The sequence below is a fragment of the Rhinolophus hipposideros genome, assembly GCF_964194185.1.
Source record: "Rhinolophus hipposideros genome assembly, chromosome: X".
NCBI classification, from domain to species: domain Eukaryota; kingdom Metazoa; phylum Chordata; class Mammalia; order Chiroptera; family Rhinolophidae; genus Rhinolophus; species Rhinolophus hipposideros.
This window is the reverse complement of record NC_138046.1, coordinates 38,199,251-38,222,704: the sequence shown is the minus strand read 5'-3', so window position 1 is coordinate 38,222,704 and position 23,454 is coordinate 38,199,251. Positions and strand designations below refer to the sequence as shown.

The window sequence follows — 23,454 nt, the reverse complement described above, 5'->3', positions numbered from 1 at the left end:
AGCCCTAAGCCAGCGCTAGTGGCAGCTGGCCTTGGTTCATGGCTTGGCCTCTCAAAGGTGCTTCCAAGCACGGCACCATCTGTGGATTTCTTTCTGGCTCCCGCTAGGTGGCCCGGGATGTGGGGCATAGGCTGAGGCTGAAGTAGACCTATAGCGGAACCTCTCCAAGGTGGTCCTGGGGTTGGTGCCCGCAGTGGCAGGCTTCAAAACAAGCTGGAGCCGTAGGGTCAGCACCTATACAACAACTCTTCCACTGTCAAGGCCAGTCCTCACAACCAGTGAACCCAAGGGTAAGTCCCTCCCATTGATGTGCAATTATCAACCAAAGCTCAACTACAAGAGGAGGGCACATACAACCCACACAAGGGATGCACTTGGAGTGCATGGCTCAGGTGACCAGCCTCTGCCACTGAATCCCACAGCACACCTACTACATAAGTCCACTCTGCTAAGACCTGAAGCTCTACCTAATACATAGAGACAAACATGGGGAGGCAGCCAAAATGGGGAGACAAACATGTCCCAAATAAAAGAACAGAACAAAGCTCCAGAAAAAGAACTAAGCGAAATAGAGATCAGCAATCTATCAGATGCAGAATTCCAAACACTGGTTATAAGAATGCTCAGTGATCTCAGGAAGAACTCCAACAGAAAGATAGGAAGCATAAAAATGGAGGAAACCATTAAAAAAGAATGAGTCAGAAATAAAGGATACAATAATGGAAATGAAGAAAATATTACAGGGAATCAATAGTAGAGTAGATGAAGCAGAGGATCCAATGAGCAATGTAGAAGATAAGGTAGCAGGAAACACCCAACCAGAACAAAAAGAAAATAGAATCCAAAAAATTGAGGAGAGTTTAAGGGGCCTCCAGGACAATATCAAGAATACCAACATTCATATTATAAGGGTACCAGAAGGAGAAGAGAGAAAACAAGGAATTGAAAACCTATTTGAAGAAATAATGACAGAAAACTTCCCTCGCCTGGTGAAGGAAATGGACATACAAGCCCAGGAAGCACAGAGAGTCCCAAACAAGATGAACCCAAAGAGGCCAACACCGAGACACTTCATAATTAAAATGCCAAAAGTCAAAGACAAAGAAAGAATCTTAAAAGCCGCAAGATAAAAGCAGTTAGTTACCTACAAGGGAGCCCTCATAAGACTGGCAGCTGATTTCTCAACAGAAACTTTGCAGGCAAGAAGGGAATGTGGCAGGAAATATTCCAAGTGATGAAAAGCAACGACATACAACCAAGATTGCTCTACCCAGCAAGTCTGTCATTTAGAATTGAAGGACAGATAAGGAGCTTCCTAGAGAAGAAAAAGTTGAAGGAGTTCATCACCACCAAACCAGTATTACAAGGAATCTTAGAGGGACTTCTTTAAGATGGGAGGGAGGTTAAGGATGCGTGAAAGGGGAAGGGATTAAGAAGTACAAATTGGTTGTTATACAGTAGTCATGGGGATGTAGGGTATAGCATAAGGAATATACTCGATAATATTGTAATAACTAGGTATGGTGCCAGATAGGCACTAGATCTATCAAGGTGATAGATAGGGATGGGGTTGTGTTCAGGGTGAAAAAGGTGAAGGCATTAAGAAATACAAATTGGTAGTTAATACAGTATGGGGTGTAATCGACAGTATTTTAAAGATCATGTAAAGTGCCAGATGGGCACTGGACTTATCAGGGGAATCACATCATAGACTGTGTAGATGCCTGACCAATGCACTATACACCTGAAGAGCTGATGTAGAATAATATTGAATGTCAACTCTAACTAAATGTATAGGTATATATAGTCACGGGATGTGGAGTACAACATAGGGAAGATAGTTGATGGTATTGTAACAACTATATAAGATGTCAGAGGGGTAGTAGCTTGAGGGGTGGGTTATCACTTTATGAGAGGTTTAAATGTCAAACTATTATGTTGCTTTCTACACCTGAAACTAATAAAAAATGGAAAAAATAAAAAGAATAAGAGGTTCACCTTTACAGTTACAAAACAAATAAGTCATGGGGATGTAACATACAGCCTAGAAAATAGTCAGTAATATTGTGACAGCATGGTACAGTATCAGATGGTTGCTGGACTTATGGCAATAACTTCTTTAGTTATATAAATGTTGAAAAACTAGGGTGTACACCTCAAACTAATATTGTATGTTAGCTGTATTTTTTATATTAACATTTTCTTTTTTATTTTAAATTTATTGGGATGACAATTGTTAATAAAATCATATAGGTTTCAAGTGTACATTTCAATAATACAGCAATCCCTCTTTTGGGTATCTACCAAAAAATATGAAAACATTTATCCGTAAAGATTTATGTGCTCCAATGTTCATTGCAGCATTATTTACAGTGGCCAAGACATGGAAACAATCAAAGTGTCATGCGGTAGATGATTGGATAAAAAAGATGTGGCATACATACACAATCGAATACTGCTCTGCCATAAGAAAAGATGAAATACTGCCATTTGTGACAACATGGATGGATCTTGAGATTATCACGCTAAGCAAATAAGTCAGACAGAAAAAGTCAAGAACCATATGATTTCACTCATGTGGGATATAAAACTGAAAACAACAAAGGAACAAGACAAAGAAATGAAGAAACAGGCAACACTTTAGTGGTTACTAGAGGGTAAGGGGGACGGAGAGGAGTTAGAAGAGGAAAAGGACATCAAATATATGATGATGGATGTTAGCTATATTTTAATAAAAATCTTTTAGAAATATATTAAAAGTTTGTAAACTATGCTATCCTGATAAATTCATGTCTCATGGACATGAACCTGATTCTGCAAAATATGGTTTGGAGTAGAAAATCTGCAGATTGTTCCCCTCAGAATTTATATTAATGAATTAAGTTTTCTTCTCACAATTCAACTCACATTAAAAACAGAACTCACATTAAAAATCAATTCTGTGGCTGTATGCAATGTCAGAGGGGTAGTAGATAGGGGGAGAGGGTTTATCACTGTGTGAGGGATATAAATGATAAATGTCTATGACATTGTTTTGTACACCTGAAACTAATTTAAAAAATCCTATTCTGTTAGGATGATACCCTCTGAGTCCTTCCATCTTGTTGCAAATGGTAAGATTTCAATCTTTTTTTATGACAGAGTAATACTCCATTGTATACAAGCATATGTACCACAATTTCTTTATCCAGTCATCTATTGATGGGCATTTTAGTTGTTTACATATCTTGGCTATTGTGAATAGTGCTGCAGTAAACATAGAGGGTATTATGCTAAGTAAAATAAGTCAGACTGAGAAAGACAAATGCCATATAATCTCACTTATATCTGGAAAATCTAAGGAACAAAATAAATGAGCAAACAAAACAGAAATGGACTCATAGATAAGGAGAACAAACTGATGGTTGCTAGATGGGAAGGGAGTGGGGGTTGGGTGAGAAGAAGGGATTAGGAAGTACAAATTGGTAGTTACAAAATAGTCAAGGGGATGTGAAGTATAGTATGGGGAATATACGTAGTCAATAATATTGTAAAAACTATGTATAGTGTCAGATGGGTATTAGACTTATCTGGGGGGTCACTTCATAAATTATATGCTGAACGACTATGCTGTACACCTGAAACTAATATAAAATAATATTGAATGTCAACTATAATTTTAAAAATATAGTAATGGGATGTGAAGTACAGCATAGGGAGTCAATGGTATTGTAATAGCTATGTACGGTGTCAGATGGGTGGTAGACTTGTTGGGGTTATCACTTTGTGAGGTGTGTAAATGTCTAATCATCATGTTGTTTTTGTACACCTGAGACTAATAATAATAATAATAAAAGAAAGATGTGGAAAGAGGTATGGAAGCCTAAAAAAAGAACCTATTCTCGTGATTGTATTCTCAGTTTTGAAATTTCTTTTTAAAACCTACATACCTTATGTTTTTTGACTCTCTGAAATTGGATGACTGCGTCATAAATATTACTAATTTAAGCACCAGTTGTCAAAAAAAAGTGTGGCATATGGGCCCTTGACAGTCAAAATTACTTGCATAGTAACACTAAGATGTTATTTGCTTTTTCACTGTTGATATTTGTGCTGGTGGGTAAAACTGCTGGTGCCTTAGGAGGTAAGACTATGGCACCACACTGATAAGTCATTGTATTCAACGCTGTACCTTCCCTGTAAAAAAAAAAAAGAAAAGCAAAAAAGAAGCCCTACAAAATTTATTTCATTTACAAATGTCCTTCATGAAACAAGGAAATTTAATTTTATTAAATCTCAAGTCTTGATATACAATTAAAAATTTTTTCTGTGTGATGAGATGGGAAGTATATTAAAAGTTTTTCTGCTGTGTTTTGTAACAGGCATACAGGATGTCAGAGGGGTAGTAGCTTGGGGGAGGGGGTTACCACTTTGTGAGGGGTATAAATGTCTAAACTATTACATTGCTTTGTACACCTGAAACTAAAAAAAATTTTGAAAAAAAGCATTTCTGCTGCATATGGGTGTACAATGGTTATCTTGAGGAAAAGCCCTTTTGCAGTGTTTTGAATTGCAAGGTGAATTAGCTGCACACTTGAAAATAGAAAATCATTTTTATTTAAAGGATGAAATAACATGTTAACTGATTATTCAGACCTGAATATTTGGCAGATATTTTATCAAAAATGAACCAAGTGTGCCTGTCACTGCAAGAAAAATAACCGAGAGTATTTGTTGCCAATGATAAAGTTAGAGTTTTCGAGGAATAATTCAGATTTTTGAAAATTTGCATCGGCCACCAAATTTCAATACTTGGACTTTTCTAATGAGATCAATGGTGTTTTTACTGAAAGTGATTTGCTAGATACTGTAAAATGAAGTGTGACAACATTTGGAAGATGTGCGTTAGTCAAACAATATTGTTCCAAATGACCACTGCATGGTGTTACAAAATCAAGCACAGGTTTAAAAAAAAAGGTCCATTTAGAGTGCAAGGTAGACCAATGGATTTTAATCTGAGTATGAAAAATTCATTAATATGGTATCTGATTCCACACTATAACTAACATTAAATAAACTTTCACTTCTTGCATTTGGACATAGTATTATAAAGAAGAGTATCCATAATTATCTGAAAAAGCTCTTAAAATACTTCTTTTCACCAACATGTTGGTGAGAGAGCACATTTTCCTCGTGTACTTGAACCGAACAGCATGTGAGTTATTCCTTTGTATGAGTTTATTAGCTATGAACAGAACACAGATGTCTTTTTTTCCAGTTTCATTGAGACATAATTGACATATAACATTGTATTAATGTAAGGTGTAAACATGATTTCATATTTGTATATATGTGAAGTGATCACCACAATAAACCTAATTAACAGCCATCACCTCACGTAGTTACAATTTTTTTCTTGTGATGAGAAGTTTTAAGATTTACTCTTTTAGCAACTTTCAAATACAATTTACTATTGTTAACTATAGTCACTACACATGTCTTTTTTTTTAAGTTGTCAAAAAATGTACTGTAAAAATGTATCTGATGCCATTTTTATTTCAAAATTCACTGAGAAGACAAGGTAAAAATGTCAACACGTCAGTTCTATAACAGTAATATGCATATCATGAACATATACGGTTTTCTTTTCAAACGTATGTACCTACTTTTTGAATTGACATTGCTAGAGAAAAGTGAGAAAAGGGCTTTAACAATAGAATTATTACCCAAATACTAACATAAATCTATACTTTTTGCCCAGATGGGTGTCACTTATTCAACTCTAGCAAAAGGAACTTCAATTGGCATTTTATTTCTGTTGAATATTTCATGTATTCTTTCAATCATTATTAGTGGTGCTTTTAGGAATATGTGTTCCTTTGGTAGGAAAAGGCATTCTACTATGAAATGCATGTACTCTTTAATAATATACATATGACGAAGACATGGTATAGTTACCACTTATTCAAAATATTCTGTATCTGTAATACATCAGCACTGCAGATGTCTTTTAAATCAGTTCCTTTCCCCATATGTAGTTAAGTTGTTAATTTTTGAAGGACTCGTGCTTAAAACTACCATCCATTTATTTCAGAACTTTGTTTTAGTGATTAGGACAAGGTATATAATATATAATAAGAAATCCTGTTCTAAAATTTTGACAGATTTGATTACTTTGTTATACAAATACAGAGCTAATGAAGACTTATTGGGGAGGCATACCTTGAAAGTTGAAATTAAGATATTTTATGGTTTATTTTCCCCAAAATATGAAAAACAAATGGTTGCATAAACGAGATCTACTTGTCTGTTAAAACTGACACATCCATACAACAGAAAGTTTGCGTGCCTAGTACTGTTCCTACTATACATTTCCTAAACTTTCCAATATAGTCCAAAATTACAGTAGTAATTTCCTGCATGTTAATTTGGTACCTCTTAATGTTAGATTCCTTTGCTTTGATACTTCTCTCACTGTGAGTGTTATCTATTTGCTTTATACTCATAAGTCATGAAGATGGGTAAGATACTATTTCATTAAAGGACAATAGATCTGTGTCATTGAGGTGTGTCATTAAGCACAGTGGGAGAGGCCTCCAGTGTACATGTCATACATGGAAAGAATATACCCGATATTGGGTGTGGTGGAGAGAATGGTGTTTGAAGGAAACTTGGAGGAGACTTTAAAAATACTGTCTAGGTCTTGTGTTCTAACTATATTACACTGATATATCTATGAAATTCTCATGCAGCTTTGGATGTGCCTTTTTCCCCCTTTCCACCCTGAGGGGAGTGCGTGTCCACAGGTGTATGTGTGTGAACTTTCAACTTTATGGATTTTTGTAACATCAGAGAGAGAGAGAGAGAGGGTGCGCTTTACATATACAGATACAGCATAGGTTTGTTTCCATTGGCTTTCCTCAGCATTCATCACGATGAATTTGAAATGCAGTGTAAAAGTTGTTTTCATTCTGTGGCCTGCTTATAAAAATGTGAAATGTATTACACAACCCTTGCCACCATCTTCTATTCCCAAACCAATTTTCATTACCTGTGGTAAAAATAGAAATTCTCTTCACACACAGAGTTGCTCACAGGCTCATACACAAACATACTCCTCCCCCATCCTGCACACCCACACATACCTCAGATGATGAGTGAGACATTTAGAAAGTTACAAATGGGCCACAGATTAAAACTGGTTGAACTACTGATGTGATAGAACAGTCTTTTAGGAAATGTCCTAGTAGTTACTAAGCAGAAGATAGCATTTTTAAGGAGAGTATCCATTCCTAGAAACTTGACCACAGTGTTTTGCAGTTTAAAATGAATTCTATTATGTAATGGTGAATAGACTTTAAAATCAGCGACATGGTGCCAACAGGTTTCACTCTAAGCAAAGATTAGCCTTAGAGTTCAGAAATCTAGAAAACGAGCACACACACACACACACACACACACACACACACACACACACACACACACACCTCCAGATGACCAGGAAAAGGAAAGTCAAGAAAGTCGTTTCTAGGTAGTGTTATCATTGAAGAAGTCAGTAGCACTTGGGACAGATCCATCTGAATGGTTTGAAACAACAAGTGTGGCAAAAAACAAAAAAAAAGTAAGGCTGGTAAAACCCAACATTTCTGATCTAACACTGAAACTATCTTCTTACCTGAGGCAATTGCCTATGCCCCAGTTTTCTCTGTCTCTAAAATGCATGATAATACAAACATGTATATCCTTTCTTCCAGGTAGCTCAAAGTGCTTGAGAGTTACTATGTCATGTATTCCCTGACAGGCCACAGGCAGATAGTGCTATGCTTGTTTTACAAATGGTGAAATTGAGACTTGGAAAAGTTGAAGAGGCTTCACGTAGTGAGTGAGTCAGCAACGCAGACATGGAAAAACACATCCTCTTGCTCCTGCTGCTATATTCTTTCTGTTCTGGATTGTGTTGCCTTTTGATATTTTATGTGGTTTTTGTGATTAAGGAGACAAAATGTAATCCAGTGTCTGCTAATCATGGTTAGTGATGAGGACAGAAGAACACTGCCTCATAAAAGGGACTATCCCAATCCTTTTTACAAATTAGTGCATTGTGAGTTGCCTCCTTATTCTGAGATTTCAATAAATTACCATAAAATGCTTCACTGTGTTTGCTTGCTATTATTTATAAAGGACTGGAGTAGCTGTTATTTCACTTTCATTCTTATTAGGTAGAGCAGATGATATTATGCATATTATATCCCAGATGGATTATAATAATGAATGCCACTTACTGAGCACCTTGCTGGAGCCAGATGCTCTAATACACTTATATCAGCTCATTTAATCAAGTATGTGGATTAGCTCCACAGTTATAGATATGAACATGGGGCTCAGAGAAGCTAAGTAATTTATTCAATGTCACACAGACTTCACATTTGTTAGACTCCTAAGACCCTGATGTTTCCATTGGGCTCCATTTCCTTTCAAATGATTGTCAGTATTAGAAATGGCCTCCTGAGCCTAGTGCTTTACTCCTATTGATTTTCTGTTCTCTCCCATAAAGGGCACTCACAACAAATTAGTTGCTTACTTTAGTAAATAACTGTTTAGAATTGCTAGACAAGCTAAAAGGCAAATTTCAATAATAAGAATAGCAATGATCACCTATCTAATGCTTACCAGTGTGCCAGGCTATGATCTAAATTTTGGACATACATTATATCTCTTAAGCATCACAACATTGTACAAAGTAGTTACTATTATGTGAAGTAGTTACTATTACCATTCCTGGATGAGAAAACGGAGGCACAAGAACTTAAGGCAACTTGCCTAAGGACAAGCACAGCTAGAAAATGGTGGAGCCAGGATTTGAACCCAATCTGGCTTCAGAAAACTCTTAACTCTGCAGTCCTGCCCCTCAATAGAAAATTCATTTCAGCAAGTATTGGCTTAGTTCCTATATGCTATGCTGATAGAAAATACAGTTCCTACAATTAACAGCTTACATTTCAACAGAAAACAAAGTGTAATAGATACTCGCAGTAAATGCTACAACACCTAGCCCATGGAGGTTGTATGAAGGTATGAATAAGTTTGGAAGGAAATGAACAATAGAGAACATAAGTAGTCAGAGAGTTAATTCGCCTTTCTAAGTAATGCACTTTGCTATGGACAAGTGACTTGGACACTGGGGAGAAGCTAGTTCCATATGTTCTAAAATAAGCAGGTTATTTGGCTAACGTTCAAACTCTAAATAGGTATGTGGGTTGTTGCTATTTGACCTGAACTGACTTTAAATTCCCTAGTGTTCTTGCATGATTTTAGTGGCTCTGGAATGAAAAAAATTAACTTTTCTCTAAATGTTGTGAAGTTAGAATGTATTAATATTTGGCAAAATACTGTGAGGCCTACAGGAAGTGGATTCATAAGTATTATATCATTCTTTTGTCAGCATGTTCCCTTTTTGTAGCAGGAAGTGTTATGACTTGCTCTCTAAAGTTGCAGTTGTAAGAAGAATGTTGGATTTCCAGATTGGTTTCTGGGCGTGGGAAGTTCCTTCTATTAGTGCTGCCGAGAAAGAAACAGGTTTGCTCTCACCGTTGCAGAAGGGTAACTATTTTAATATTATTTTGTTAGGCTATACCTTTTAGATTACTGAATACTTAAGCAGAAATTTACTTTTAAAAAGTTGAAATTCTTCTTATATGTTAGGGTAGTTAAACATTTGGAGACACTTTCTGTATCTTATTCTAGTAGAATCAAATTTAAGAGAAAAATTTGAAGTTTAGAATCCAATCTGTTCTCTATATCTTCTGTCTTTTCTTTATTTTGGAAGTAGTTTAAGAACTTTGTACATTTTTTTAAAATTGGTTTTGAAATCCTAATTATATAACTATATCTATCAAGTTAGATGACCAAAGGTTTAAATGACAGAAACTATTACTCTGTATTTTGGGGGGTGGGGTGAGATTTCAAATGCTTTTGGTCTCTGTTAAATAGTTTTTCGATATTCTATGAACTAGAAGATGAGGTAGCTGTCATGACAACATGATTAGATTAGTATTCTACTCTTACAAAATGACTTATGACAAACAGTTGTCCTAGTGTTTATTTATACTTTACAAATAATTGAAAATCATTGGTAATGATATTTTAGTGGTGTTATTTTATAACATGGTAGTGATACTGATTTTTGATGCTCACAAACTCACCACGGTATTCCTTCACATGGTGATCCTATAAGTTTTATTTCTCCTTGTTTCAGTATAGCTAGTTATACAAATCCTGACCCCAAGTTAAAAGTAACCTCTCAGAGTGATTGCACTTTATATACCTGTATGAATTAAAAAGTGAAGTACGAAACAAAAGAATCTAGTTTTCAGTTAACAAGTACGATATTTGAGAACATATAAGCAGGGTATGTAACACTGCAGGAGGCACTTTCAGTGGCTAATAGATAAGCTCTCAACTTGGCTCAAAGTCTAAGCTAAAATTGTATCTCTAGTGATTCCTGAGTTGTACTCATACATCATAATATTTGGTTGGAGTTGAAGCATGTTAACTATTCTGATCTTGCCGTGTGTGTGTGTGTGTGTGTGTGTGTGTGTGTGTTACCCTTAACCTCGATGTTAATTTCTTAAGGAAAGGAGAATGGAAATACCCATCAGGTGTGAATGTTAATTAATTTCATTAGCAGCAGATAAATGTTTTCATAAATTATTCAGATATTTTTGAAAAGTGTCGAGGTTTACTTAGGAAATATGGAAGAGATTAGGCCTTTTAAAAGAAGAGTACACTGTTTCAATCCAAGCAGTTAATACACCTTAGCTTTGTAAAGATGGGGGAAGGAGCAGTGTCATTTTGTTGTGTCCTTAGTTTTGATATAGTACTCTTCATCACAAGCAAAGGGGTTTTAGAATATAATTAAGATGTACATTAAATATCTACAAAATTCTCAGCAAGAATTCAAAAGAATGTTTTCAATATGACTAAATTGAATTGAATATTTCTATTACTGGGAAGTTGTTAACTTATTTTTAAATAGCTATTAAGCACAAAAAAAGGAAAAGAGAAACTTTTACTTAAAACGGAGATATTTGATATTCTTCCAGGAAATGACACAGGATTGGGCACCCCTTTGGATTTAAGTGACTCATAGGTATCAATGCTTGAAAAAAAAGATCAATTAGAATCTAGCTAGATTCTAGAAGAGAATAGAGTTATTTCCAGAAAGTGAAATCCTGGGATGTCTGTAGTTCGCTTTAAAATAATTCAAAGAAGAGGGGAGGGGAGGGGAAGAAGAGGGGTATAGGAAGCAATTGTAGGACAATCCTGATAAATGTAGAATTTGGATGATAGGTTTATGGGTGTTGTACTGTTTTCTCTTGCCTTTGTATATATTGAAAATTTCATAATAAAAAAATTTAAGTATAGCTTTTGTTTGGGGCAATTTACATTTATTTCTCAATGTTACATTTATCTACAAATTACAGGTTTGTCAAAACATAATTTGTTTGTATGTGATGTGTATTATTGTAAAGGTGAAATGTGCTGCTTTCTTGATTGCCAAAACTATTGCAAGTAAAAACCGTTTCTGGAAAAAACAACAAAAAACAACTTTGTGTTTGACTTTCAGCTATATTCAAAAGACAGGTTGCAAACATCTAATACAGAATTGTACACCTGAAATCTATGTAAATTTACTAACAATTGTCACCCCAATAAATTTAATTTAAAAAAAACAAAAAACAAAACAAAACAAAAAAAACAAGAGTTGATAGTGAAGAATGTGGGAACATTATTATGTCTTGACTATTTTGTTCATAGCTTTCTCTAATAGAGTATGCATTTTTAAAACCTATTTAACCTGTGTTATGTTTAGGTCTGTTCACTTTCCCTTCTTGCCTCCATCAGAGTTTATTCAGCAAACATTTAGTCGCTACTTATTGTGAACCAAGATACAAAGTCAAGTAAGGTGCCAACCCCGCTTTCAAGGAGCTTACAGACTAGGGGAGGAGATAGAGAAGTAGATGGTCATCACACACCAAAAGGGGCTACAGTAATTCGGGAAGGGGTGTTACTGGTTAGCACATGACTCTGTAGTGCATCTCCTTTTAAACAAACAGAAAATTTGAGATGGCTTAGTTGTAGGTATTAGAGAAGTAGGAAGAAGGCTAAGATAGCTTAGCTTAAATGTGCAGTCCCCATGCATGACTTTGCAAATATCAGCCATCTCTGCTCCCCTGTACTTTTTAATAAACCTTCATAATTCTCTCAGGCAGCATACCTGCCGGAGATAGCAATCTCTTCTTCACATTAAATAGTAAGCTAATGTTTAACTCTCCTTAAAGTTTTTGGATGAATTCAGGGCAAAATTGCAATGATAGATAGGCTGCTCTTGGGGTTGAATAAAGGGTAGAATTAGCCTTCAGTCACTAATAGAGCCTTCCGAAGTTTATTTCTCAATTGACTTGGAATTTGAAACATTTTATCATGGAAATAGTAGATAAGGTTTTTCAGGTCAATTCACAAAGGTCTCTGAAATGGTATACTAATGTTACCTGAAATGTTATGTTTTTGTGTTCATATTATTTTAATCTAAATGAGTTGTAGAAGCATAGTTGCTAAATACCGGGGTGCCAAAAACATGTATACACATGACTTGTATTCATCTTTTGTTATCAGTACATATTGAGTATTACAATTTTAATACAGTTTTTTCCTTTCTTAAAATGTGTATACATTTTTTGTCACCCTCTGTATATCCAGATTTATGTCCCATCAACCAGTTGCTTTATTCTGTAGTCCCGAATACTGTATAACCTAACAGCATATATAACAGTACCTCATAGGAAAATACTGTCAGTTTCATTTGGCGTTATCTAGCAATGTCCCCTGTTTAGTTTTACCAATTTGCATCTGAAATGTCAAGTAGAATTACCAGATCTAGGCTTGAAAAACAACCTTGCTAAGTAAAGTATGCTCTATATGTTGGATATTGCTGTCAGAGAAGTTTGCTCTCCACATTGACTATAATAAGGAATTTTTAATAACGCTGAGGTGCTAAAATAATGAACAGTAAAATCTTTTACTGTTTCTTCCGTCTGCTTTAACCTTTCCTAAACTTTCAGGACTGGAAACCTATGACCCATGAGAGGGCATTTAGAGTTTGATTCACTTGTTTTGATTTTCAAAGTAACAAATCATTAAACTGAGAAAGATGCATATAACCTCTTAAGCTATTACAATTACTCCTTTACCAAGATTCCATTCAAGTTTTCTAGAAGGAAGCAAACAAAACTTCAAACCACTTGCTCCTTGAGAAAAATCACTTGTAAGGTTACAAACTAATCATTAAACTATGGGTACCATAGCGATGGCATATCCATGAAAAAAAAATCCTAAAATAAAAAGTAAATCACGTAGATACTTGAGTGTTTGGTTATGTTTATACTAAGACTAAGTTATTAGCACTGATACAATGGGACTGAGTACATGTAACCCCCCCCCCCCCGTATAAAACAGTAGTTCTATAACATGGTTTGAAAATTGGGGAAGCCCCTCGTACAACACGGCATCCTAGAACACGGTTTCACTCTAACACGGTTTGAGAATTAGAGAAATCCCCGAACAACACATAGTGTATGTAATAAGAGCTTTTAAGAGCAAAAGATATCTCATTTGAAATTAGGGAAATCCCTGAATAACACGGAACGTAATAAAAGCTTTTAAGAGCAAAAGGTATCTCATTTGAAATTTTTCATTTGAGCATGGATGTCATATCAGATTTGACTGCAGAATTTTAAAATTTATTAGAATTTTAAATCCATTTTGTTTGTGGAGTATAAAGGTCAGAGGATGAAGATATCTTGTCAAAAAGAAAACGCCCTATGTTAATGGTGCTTAGAAGTGATTACGAAGAAAACATTATTTAATACATATTAATATGTTATACTTTGGGTGAAAATTGCTTTAATAAAGATATTTCTCTTAATTATAAAAATATAATAGTATGGGTTTTTTTTTTAATTTTTAGAACCTAACCCCCTTTCTTGTACTAGTTTTTTGTTTTGTGTAACACAGATTCGCATAACACGGCATTTATAAGGAACCTAATAACTGTGTTATACGAGGGTTACGTGTATTTAGCATTTAAGAGGCTGAAATTAAGCAATATTAAATACAATGAAGCAGAAGCCTCGTCATTTAGGAATGACTGTGCCACAAGAGAAAGTAAGCATTTGTGTCCTTATTTTTTAACAGTATGGCCTGTTTTATTGTCAGTACCCATTTGACACCACTGTTTTGAAGACTGTGACTTAGAACTCACTCTTTATATTGTCTTTACTGAACCTGTTGACTATAGTCTATATTTTTAAACAATTACAGTTTTGGTGATTTCAGTTCAAGGATTAAGTGAATCCCTTATTCTTTAAGTAATGAAAACAAGTTAGTATTAGCTAGCGGGGTCACTATGTACATTTTCTGGTAACCATTCATATTTCTCAATATCATGATCACTTTTATTAGGAATGTTTAAATTATCTTCCATAGGCTACAATAGGCACGAGCCTTCTTTCCACAAAGCAGTCTGTAGCTTCTTTTTGTTTTCATGGTAAGAGTGGTTAATAACCTTCTTTCACACACACTATTTTAATTGTACATTTGCTTCACAGCTCTGTGTCCTGGGCAAAGTCCCTTAACTACCCTAGGCTCTTGATTCTTCCCTAATGAAACTTCAGTCATCACTGGTTATTGGACATACTGGGAATTATCCCTACCCTTGAAACATGGAAAGCAGTTGCAGTATTTTTTTAGCCATGCCTCTGTTCCCAGCATCTAGTGATGGATTATTGTTGTGGGAGTACAGGAGAGGAAGATGAAGTTTAGACTCTGTTCTTGAGAAACAAACAATCTTGAAATAGCATTTGCAGAACAAGTGGTTAGACAAGTATTTGTGAGTTGTTGATAAAAGAATGGTTCTCTTTTATGGGGAAGAGTATTCTCTTTGACCAAGTTTGAGGATCTGTGTGGAGGAGGCAGATGAACTGAATCAAGTAGGGTGGTAGATGTCGCAGCTGCACTGTCCTCATATCCACTTATATAACTATAGGTGGAATCCTATAATTAAATTGTTAAATTTGTGGCAAGATTTTAAATGCTGTGGGAGTTGAAGAGAAAGAGCAGGGGGTGGAGTCATTGGGAAACATGGTTTGGGAGGGGATGAGGTTTCTGCTGAACCTTGAAGGTTGAGTAGAATTTGAAAAAGGGAAAGAAGAAAAATAAAGAGGAGGGCATTATAAGTGTGAGAGGTGTATACAAAGAGAGGGGGTTCTTACTAGAGAGAGAGAAAGAAGGAGGGGCAGGATAAAACAAAAGGTACTGATATAGGAGTTAATAGCCCATGTTCAGGAAAATGGTTGTGATCAAAAAGCTAATTTTAAGTGTTGTTGAAAGGTAAAACCAGTTAGACGTGACTTGTAGGACCACTCTAGAGGACCTTGGAAAATAACGCAGAGATTAGATAATCTGTTTAGGTATAAGCAATTAATAGCTTCCTTAAAAGTGACTGACATGATCAAAATGGTTGTAGGTACTATTTGTAGGTTATTTTAATTCAAAAGATATTTATTGAGACTGCACTGTGTCCATGCATTATACCAAATGCTATGGCGAATGCAAAGATGAGTGAGCTGTATTTCTACTCTAGTAAAATTATAGTCTTGTTGGGAAAATAAATTCATTCAATAAGTCTTTACTGAAGAGTTTATATGGCATTAATGGTTGAGAATACTGACTGGTGTCAGGCAGACCTGGGTTTGAAACCTGGCTCTACCTCTTTATATGTGACTTTATGCAAGTTATTCAAATTCTGTAAGCCTATTTGCTCTTCTTTAAAATGTGAATAACAATATAACCTGGTTCATAGAGGTTTTCTGAGAAGCAACTTGCATAATGTATATCAAGCATTTATTATAGCCCATGTAAATAAGTCCTGCATAAATGTTAGCTGCTATAATATAAACTTACAATGATATGTTATTATGTTTTTTTAATTATTATTATTACCTACTTTGTAGACACTGTGATAGGGGCTGGGAATATGAGGATGAATGAGGTATATATGGCGTCTTCCATCAAAGAACTTTGTATAATAATATTAAATGCTATCATTATAGTGACTATATTTTCCCATTCAAAAATTGGTATATATGATCTGAGAGTAAAACATATTTAAAACTGGAGCAGTCTGAAAGAATCCAGCATTGGTTATAATAGAAGAAAACACAGTTCTGTGAGAGTACTGGGAAGATAGAATTTTTATCTCAGGTGGGGACAATCTGAAGAGACTTCCTTAAAGATGCTTTTGAAGAATAGATAAGAGATGAGTGAAGAGCATTCCACAGAAGAGAAGGACTGGAGGTGAGAAAACACATGGCCTACTTGGGGAATGGGGTATCTTTTATTCATTTATTTTTAAATAGGTTTAATTATGAAACAATATTAGGCTGGTAGAAAAATTTTTCTTCTGCTTGTATTTAAATAGAAAAGCTCAAAGTATTTAACAGAAATAATACTTATGATGAGAGAAAACAGAGAACTTCATTAAGTAGGAAAGACAGGTTGAGGGAGAAAAGAATACAATGATTATAACATTAAGCATTAATCGGCTGTATTCAGCTTCTGTGTTTTTTTTCAATTACAATTGACATTCAATATATTTGAATGCATAGTAGTTAGACATTTACATAATTTACATAATATTTACATAATTTACATAATTTATGAAGTAATCGCCCCTATTAGTCTAGTTCCCACTTGGCACTATACACAGTTATTACAATATTATTGACAATAGGGAATGAGGTATCTTTATAGAGTGTGATTCAAGGGTGCAATGCATATAATGGGAAGTACATTGGAAAGATAGGCGTGTCAATACAGAAAAGTATAGGGCCTTGAATATTGTGCTTACAAGTTGGGGCTTTCTTTTGCATGAACTATATCATAGATCTGCTTTTCAAGAAGTTAGTGTAAAGATTACATTTGAGACAAGACTGGATAGATCAGCTAAAAGGCTTTGGAATAGGCCAGACATGAGGTGATAAAAGGTATGATGAAAGAATCCAGAATGTTTAGTGATTTACTTCACACTCCCTTTGTTTCTTGTGGCCAAACTTCAGTCTCAAATTTGTAAGCCTGGTGTCATGCGGGATGTCATGCGTGGTCTCTGGTCCCGCTCCCCACATAGGAACGCAGGATATGGTGAGGCCAAAAAGGAACACCCACGGAGCCATAGATAGGGGAGTCATCTCACTACAGTCTCGCTGGCGGCTGGGTTGGAGACATAGGAAGCAGGAGTCAGATGATCCGCAACCTGCCGTCCACTGGTCTCTGCCAACCAACCTCACTTGGTAGCTGCACTCCGCTTCTCTCAATCCGTAATCCACACTCCACCACACCACGCCAGGATGCCACAACACCACGCCACACCTTGCTAGCTTAGCCACAGCAGTTATATCAGTGGCTAATGGCTAACTAGTAACAGCCGATGGCCAACTAGTCACAGCTGATTACCATTTACTACCTGAACCAGCACCTTTCCACGTTCAGCTGAGAGTCTAGAAACTGCACTCCTGGCTCTGTTCCCACACTTGGAGACTGAGGAAAGTGGGTAGGTTGAAAAGGAAACCTGATTTGGCAGGAGAGATACTTGAAAGGCAGGAAAATAATTTGGCAATAAGTTCAATTGTAGACACTCAGCTTTTTCCAACTGGAGTCCTCCTCAGTGACCTTCCTTCTTTCTTGGCCAGAGGGTTAAGTCTAGATTTTGACTGTAACCCCTCTAAATTGGATCTGACCTTCTGTTCCAATTGTGTCTGTCACAAACCCTAGGCACAGTGCTACAACCACACCGTCTCCAGCTCCAGAATATCATTTTCTCTTTATGTCTCTGTGCCTAAAATTCCTTTACGAGTGATGTCTGTCCGAGCAATTCCTACTTGTGTTCTAAGATAAAGTTCAGAAGTTACCTTCTGTGGGGACAGAGCCCCAGAAAGCAGTTTCCAGGCTCTCGGCCTCACATAGAAAGGTGCTGGCTCGGGTAGTAAATGGCCATCAACTGTGATCAGATGGCCATCAGCTGTGGCTAGTTGGCCATCAGCTGTAACCCGTAAGCCATTGGCCACTAATATAACTGCCGTGGCTACGCTAGCAAAGAATGGGGCCTAGCAAGAAGATGGTGGCTGGCAAGCATGGACTGCTGTTAGGACGGTGGGTTGCAGGTTATGTAGATCCTGCTTCCTGTGTCTCCAGCCCAGCCACCAGCGAGAATATATTGGTTTGACTCCCCTATCTATGGCTCCGTGGGTGTTCCTTTTTGGCCTAGCCACATCCTGCATTCTTATGTGGGGAGCTGGAGCAGAGACCCCGCAGGCCGACCCGCACGATAAATGGCGCAGCGAGCAGAGTCCCCTGCACGACACCTTCTCTGGAAAACCTTTCCTGATGCCCACCACTCAATAAATATGACTATAATAGCACAATAGCACTAAGGTTATATGTTGTTTTTTCCATCTGTTTTCCCCACTAGACAGTAAGTTCTTTGAGAAAAGGGCACTTTGGGTCCTAATTCTTTATATCGGCAGCACCCAATACTACCAGGTACATACTAAGCCTTCAATTAAGACTTCACTATAAATGAATGAGTGGGTGAATATGGTAGACATTCAAGTTGAAATCTTCTAAAGTCATTCAGAAACACGGTACTGGAGCCTGAGCAATCGTAGTAAGAGTAAGTTGAGCTGTTGCTCACAGAGATTTGACGCTTATCTGACCTGGAGACTAGTGCTGTTGACTTGCTTAATGAGGGAGGAGGCAGGGTGGTGGTTTCTGTTGGTAGAGGTAGGTATGTGAAGTGTGGGTGTTCCAAAGCCCTGCCTGTATTGGGATGGAGGAAGGGGGTAAATGCACACCTTTTTTGTTGACCACTGTTGAATTGTTCACACATAGCAGTGACAGTGGTTGTTTTTTTTTCATTTGTAGTAAAATAATATATTCGTCCATATTTTGTCCACTCTGTTGCTGTCTTCATGATACGAGCTCAAGTATGTGTTGCCAGATCTCTGATTTAAGTCTTGCTTTCCCAATTTTGTTTACCCATCATACTAGTGGTTGGGATAGTCTATGGTGAATATACTGTGCTATTTTCCTTTAGATGCCTTACAATTTCAATAAAAAAAAAATAAAGTTCATGATCAACTCTTGATTATCCATAGAAGAGTTTCCCAATGTGTGTGCCCTGCCTCCTGGCCCACATGGTACTGAATGACACAGATTAGTAAATAGATTATTGAGTCAGCTGCATTCCTAAAGTGAATCGCCTTAAGGGATTGAAAACAGGCTCCCCTCCTCATCTTTTGTCAAATACCTTTCAGAATTTGAGTAATAGTTTCAGGTAGTTATTTGCAGATACACCTTTCTCAACAAAGATTTGTGTTTGGGAGTTTAAGTGTAGTTAAATGAGCCAGTGGAGTGATTTCATAATTGCTGTATTGTTAGTCAAACTCCGTAATTAGGGATGACTTCATAGGCATAAGATTCCTCTATGGGTGACGCCCTGAATTCAGACCCAGTTGTACACCATATCCTTTTATGAAAAAACAAACAAGGTTTTGTTTGCTTTAGTTTTATTCCCTTATTTGAAAATCTGTTTTCCTATGTCTCTGATGTTTAGGGAGAGAGAGGGTTTGCTTTTTATCCTGCTGCTTTTCCCTGTATGGAGGAAGCAAGCCTAGGAGCTAGGGATAGATCAAAGTGCTTTGCAGATGAGAGAATTAAGAAAAATGCAGAGATGCTGGGAGTTTTACTGTTGATTCGTATTTCATTTGGTAAATTTAAAATGGAGGGAAAATATGTTTGTTTTTTTAATATCAGTTCTCTCTGTCTCTCTCTGTGTGTGTCTCTCTTTCCATGTAAGTAAATTTCACTTTTGTTCGAAGACAGAGAGGGAAAGTCAGACTTTGTTTTTGCCTGAACTTGAGGTTAAACTTTTATATTCAGCAAGTAATAATTTACTTTTTACCTCTTCACCTTTTATTTGTGCAAATTACGAGTAATGTGACAATATTAACAAGCTGTTCAAATATATGGCTATGGAAGGAGAACTGACTGGATGGTGAGCACACAATGTGATATACAGATGATGTATTATAGAAATGTACACTTGATAAAAAAAGAAATGTACACTTGAAACCTATGTTTTACTAACCATTGTCACCCCAATAAATTTAATAAAAAAGTAATTAACAAACTGTTGGCTATTTTTTAAAGTGGTCCTGAAATATTTAATGTAAAATTTGTATCTTTTTTAAACTTTCATTTATTTTAAATGTGTTTTTCCAGGATCCATCAGTTCCAAGTCAAATAGTTATTTCAACCTAGTTGTGGAGGGTGTAGCTCACAGTGGCCCATGTGGGGATCTAACCGGCAACCTTGTGTTTTGTTTTGTTTGGTTTGGTTTGGTTTGGTTTTTTTGCAACCTTGTTTTTAAGAGCACCGGGCTCTAACCAACTGAACTAACCGGCCGACCCCTGTATTTTTTTATTTTATTTTATTTTTTTTAATATCTCCTGGTTGCTTTTCAAGTTGTGTTTAGAAACTGTCCTTGTGAAGTAGCCAAATTGTGTCATGGGTGAAAGTGGCTGACAGGTTTTCTTTAGGCCTATCCTTCTTAAATTACTTTGACTAAGGCTTATAATTTTTATATATGAAGGAGATCTATTATACTCTGTAGTCAATAATTATAGGGCAAATGAGAACTTTTCATATATCCCAATTAAAAGGTTCTTAAAACTTATGCCCTATATTTATATAGCCTCTCACAATACGTAGGTATTTATTTATTCCCTATTTTCTTTTATTAAGGATTTGCAGTTGCTGTATAATACTTTATAGTTTACAATGTGCCTTCACATATGCCATCTTTAATCTTCATGAGGATCCTGGGGAAGTAGGTATTATTTATCACTATTTTCAAATGAGTGAACTGAGGCTCACAGAGATTAAATAAACTTGCTAATGGACACACTCCTAGGAAATAGCATAACCCGGGCACTAATTTATGTCTTCTGATTCCACATCCAATAGTCTTTCCATTATAACATCCTTGAGTGAGGAACAACACCTTGTTACAAGGGCTCAGGATTGAATGAAGTGTCTACAGGGCAATAGTGTTGTCAAATCCTGTTTTGCTTCATAATCCCCAGTCTGCGCTGTTTGTTTTAGTTGCTTTGAGGAGTACAATGCCCTATGAAGAGGAATAGAGCTTCTGTAGTTTTAATTTATAAGATTTTAATTTTTAGAAATCTGTTGATACTAACAATTGTCACCCCAATAAACTTTAATAAAAAAAAAATATGTTGCTGCTACCTACCTACCTGGCACAATCTTTCCTAAATTATTTAAGTATGACGTTTTCTCCCAAGATAGTACTATTTGCTCAGTTTCTTTAAAGATAGCCATCAAGACTATGAATAATCTTAAGGACCATCCTTTTTTATTTGTAGTGGGGAAAAATCTGCATTAAATAGCTAAATTAAATAGCTAAATTAAAATTGTGATTTTTATCACCTAAAGCATATATCGTGAGCCTTTTAAATTTGACTTTGTATTCCGTAGTTCTATCTCAGGTACTTCAGGGTAGCATTTATCTATTTTCTTTCAAATACTTATAAATAAATGAAATTGAGTATATTTTTAATATTGGTTTTATTTTTCAATTACAGTTCACATACAATATTATATTAGTTTCAGGTGTACAACATAGTGATAACCCTGATAAATCTAGTACCCATCTGACACCATACATAGTTAATACAATATTATTGACAGTATTCCCTATGCTATACTTTACATCCCCAAGACTATTTTGTAACAACCAATTAGTATTTCTTAATCCCTTCACCTTTTTCACCCAGCCCCCCCCAACCCTCTTCCCAGCTGGCAACCATCAAAATGTTCTCTGTATCTGTGAGTTTGTTTTGTTTGTTTATTTTGTTCTTTAGATTCCACATATATGGAAATCATAGTATTTGTCTTTCTCTGACTCACCCTACTCAGCACAATACTCTCTAGGTCCATCCATGTTATTGCAGATGGCAAAATTTCATTCTTTTTATGACTGAGTAATAGTCCATTATATACAAGGTCGGAAAATTAGGTTGACAAACTCATCCTAGAAAAACTGCTGCATACCTCATTGCTGAATATTACTAAGGTCACCTTCGAAGTAGTCCCCTTGAGAAGCTATGCACTGACGCCAGTGCCTAGTCCACCCTTCAAAGCAATTTTGGAACTCTTTTTCTGGAATGGCTATCAGAGCTGTCATTGTATTACCCTTGATGTCCTGAATGTCATAAAAATGTCTTCCTTTCAATATTTGCTTGATCTTCGGGTAAAGAAAGAAGTCATTGGGGGCCAGATCAGGTGAGTAGGGAGGGTGTTCCAATACAGTTATTTGTTTACTGGCTAAAAACTCCCTCACGGACAGTGCCGTGTGAGCTGGTGCATTGCCGTGATGCAACAGCCATGAATTGTTGGTGAAAACTTAGGGTCGTCTAACTTTTGCAGCCCTTTCAGCACTTCCAAATACCAGTAAAGTTGGTTAACTGTTTGTCCAGTTGTAAAAATTCATAAAGAATAATCCCTCTGATAATCAAAACAGGTTAGCAACATTGTTGCAACAAGTTTGCAAACTTAATTTTCAGGCCTTGTATATGTACCACTTTTTCTTTATCCATTCATTCATTGATGGACACTTACGATGCTTCCATATCTTGTCTGTTGTAAATAATGCTTCAGTAAACATACAGATATACATTCCCTTCAAAGTAGTGTTTTGGGTTTCTTTGGATAAATACTTTTAAGTGGGATTACTGGATCCTTCTTTGTCTCTACTTATGTAGCCTTGGTTTTAGTCTATTTTATCTGGTACAAATATTGCTACCCCAGATTTTTGTTTAAATTCATTTCCATTTTCATGAATATATTTTTCTGTCCCCTTAAGTTCAGTTGTGTGTATCTTTCGATCTGAAGTAAATCTCTTATAGGCAGAGTCCTGTTTTCTTATCCATTTAGCCACCCTATGTCTTTTGATTAGAGCATTTAATCCATTTACATTTAAAGTAATTGTTGATAGATATGCAGTTATTGCCATTTTATTATTTACATTTTTTATCTTTTGGGGGAGGTTCTTAAGTTCCTCTAAATTCCTTGTAATACTGGTTTGGTGGTGAGGAACACCTTTAGCTCTTTCTTGTCTAGGAAACTCTTTATCTTTCCTTCAATTCTAAATGATACTTTTCCTGGGTAGAGTAATCTTGGTTGTAGGTCCTTGCTTCTCATCGCTTTGAATATTTCCTGCCAATCCCTTCTGGCCTGCAAAGTTTCTGTTGAGAAATCAGCTGACAGTCTTATGGGGGGCTC

General features: G+C 36.2%; 1 protein-coding gene across 11 annotated transcripts in view; it reads left to right on the top strand.

The window, feature by feature from the left end:
• Positions 1 to 23,454, top strand: part of PLS3 (plastin 3) — a 100,271-nt gene that overhangs the window by 31,492 nt on the left and 45,325 nt on the right. The window contains exon 2 of one of the 11 annotated variants that reach the window (XM_081043435.1): positions 3,076 to 3,113. The exons of 9 other annotated variants lie outside the window; for them this stretch is intronic. The gene's annotated coding sequence lies outside the window, so the exon portion shown is untranslated. Of the gene's footprint in view, positions 1 to 3,075; positions 3,114 to 9,435; positions 9,580 to 23,454 lie in introns of those variants that run through there. One more of the 11 variants, XM_081043444.1, reaches the window with a different exon arrangement.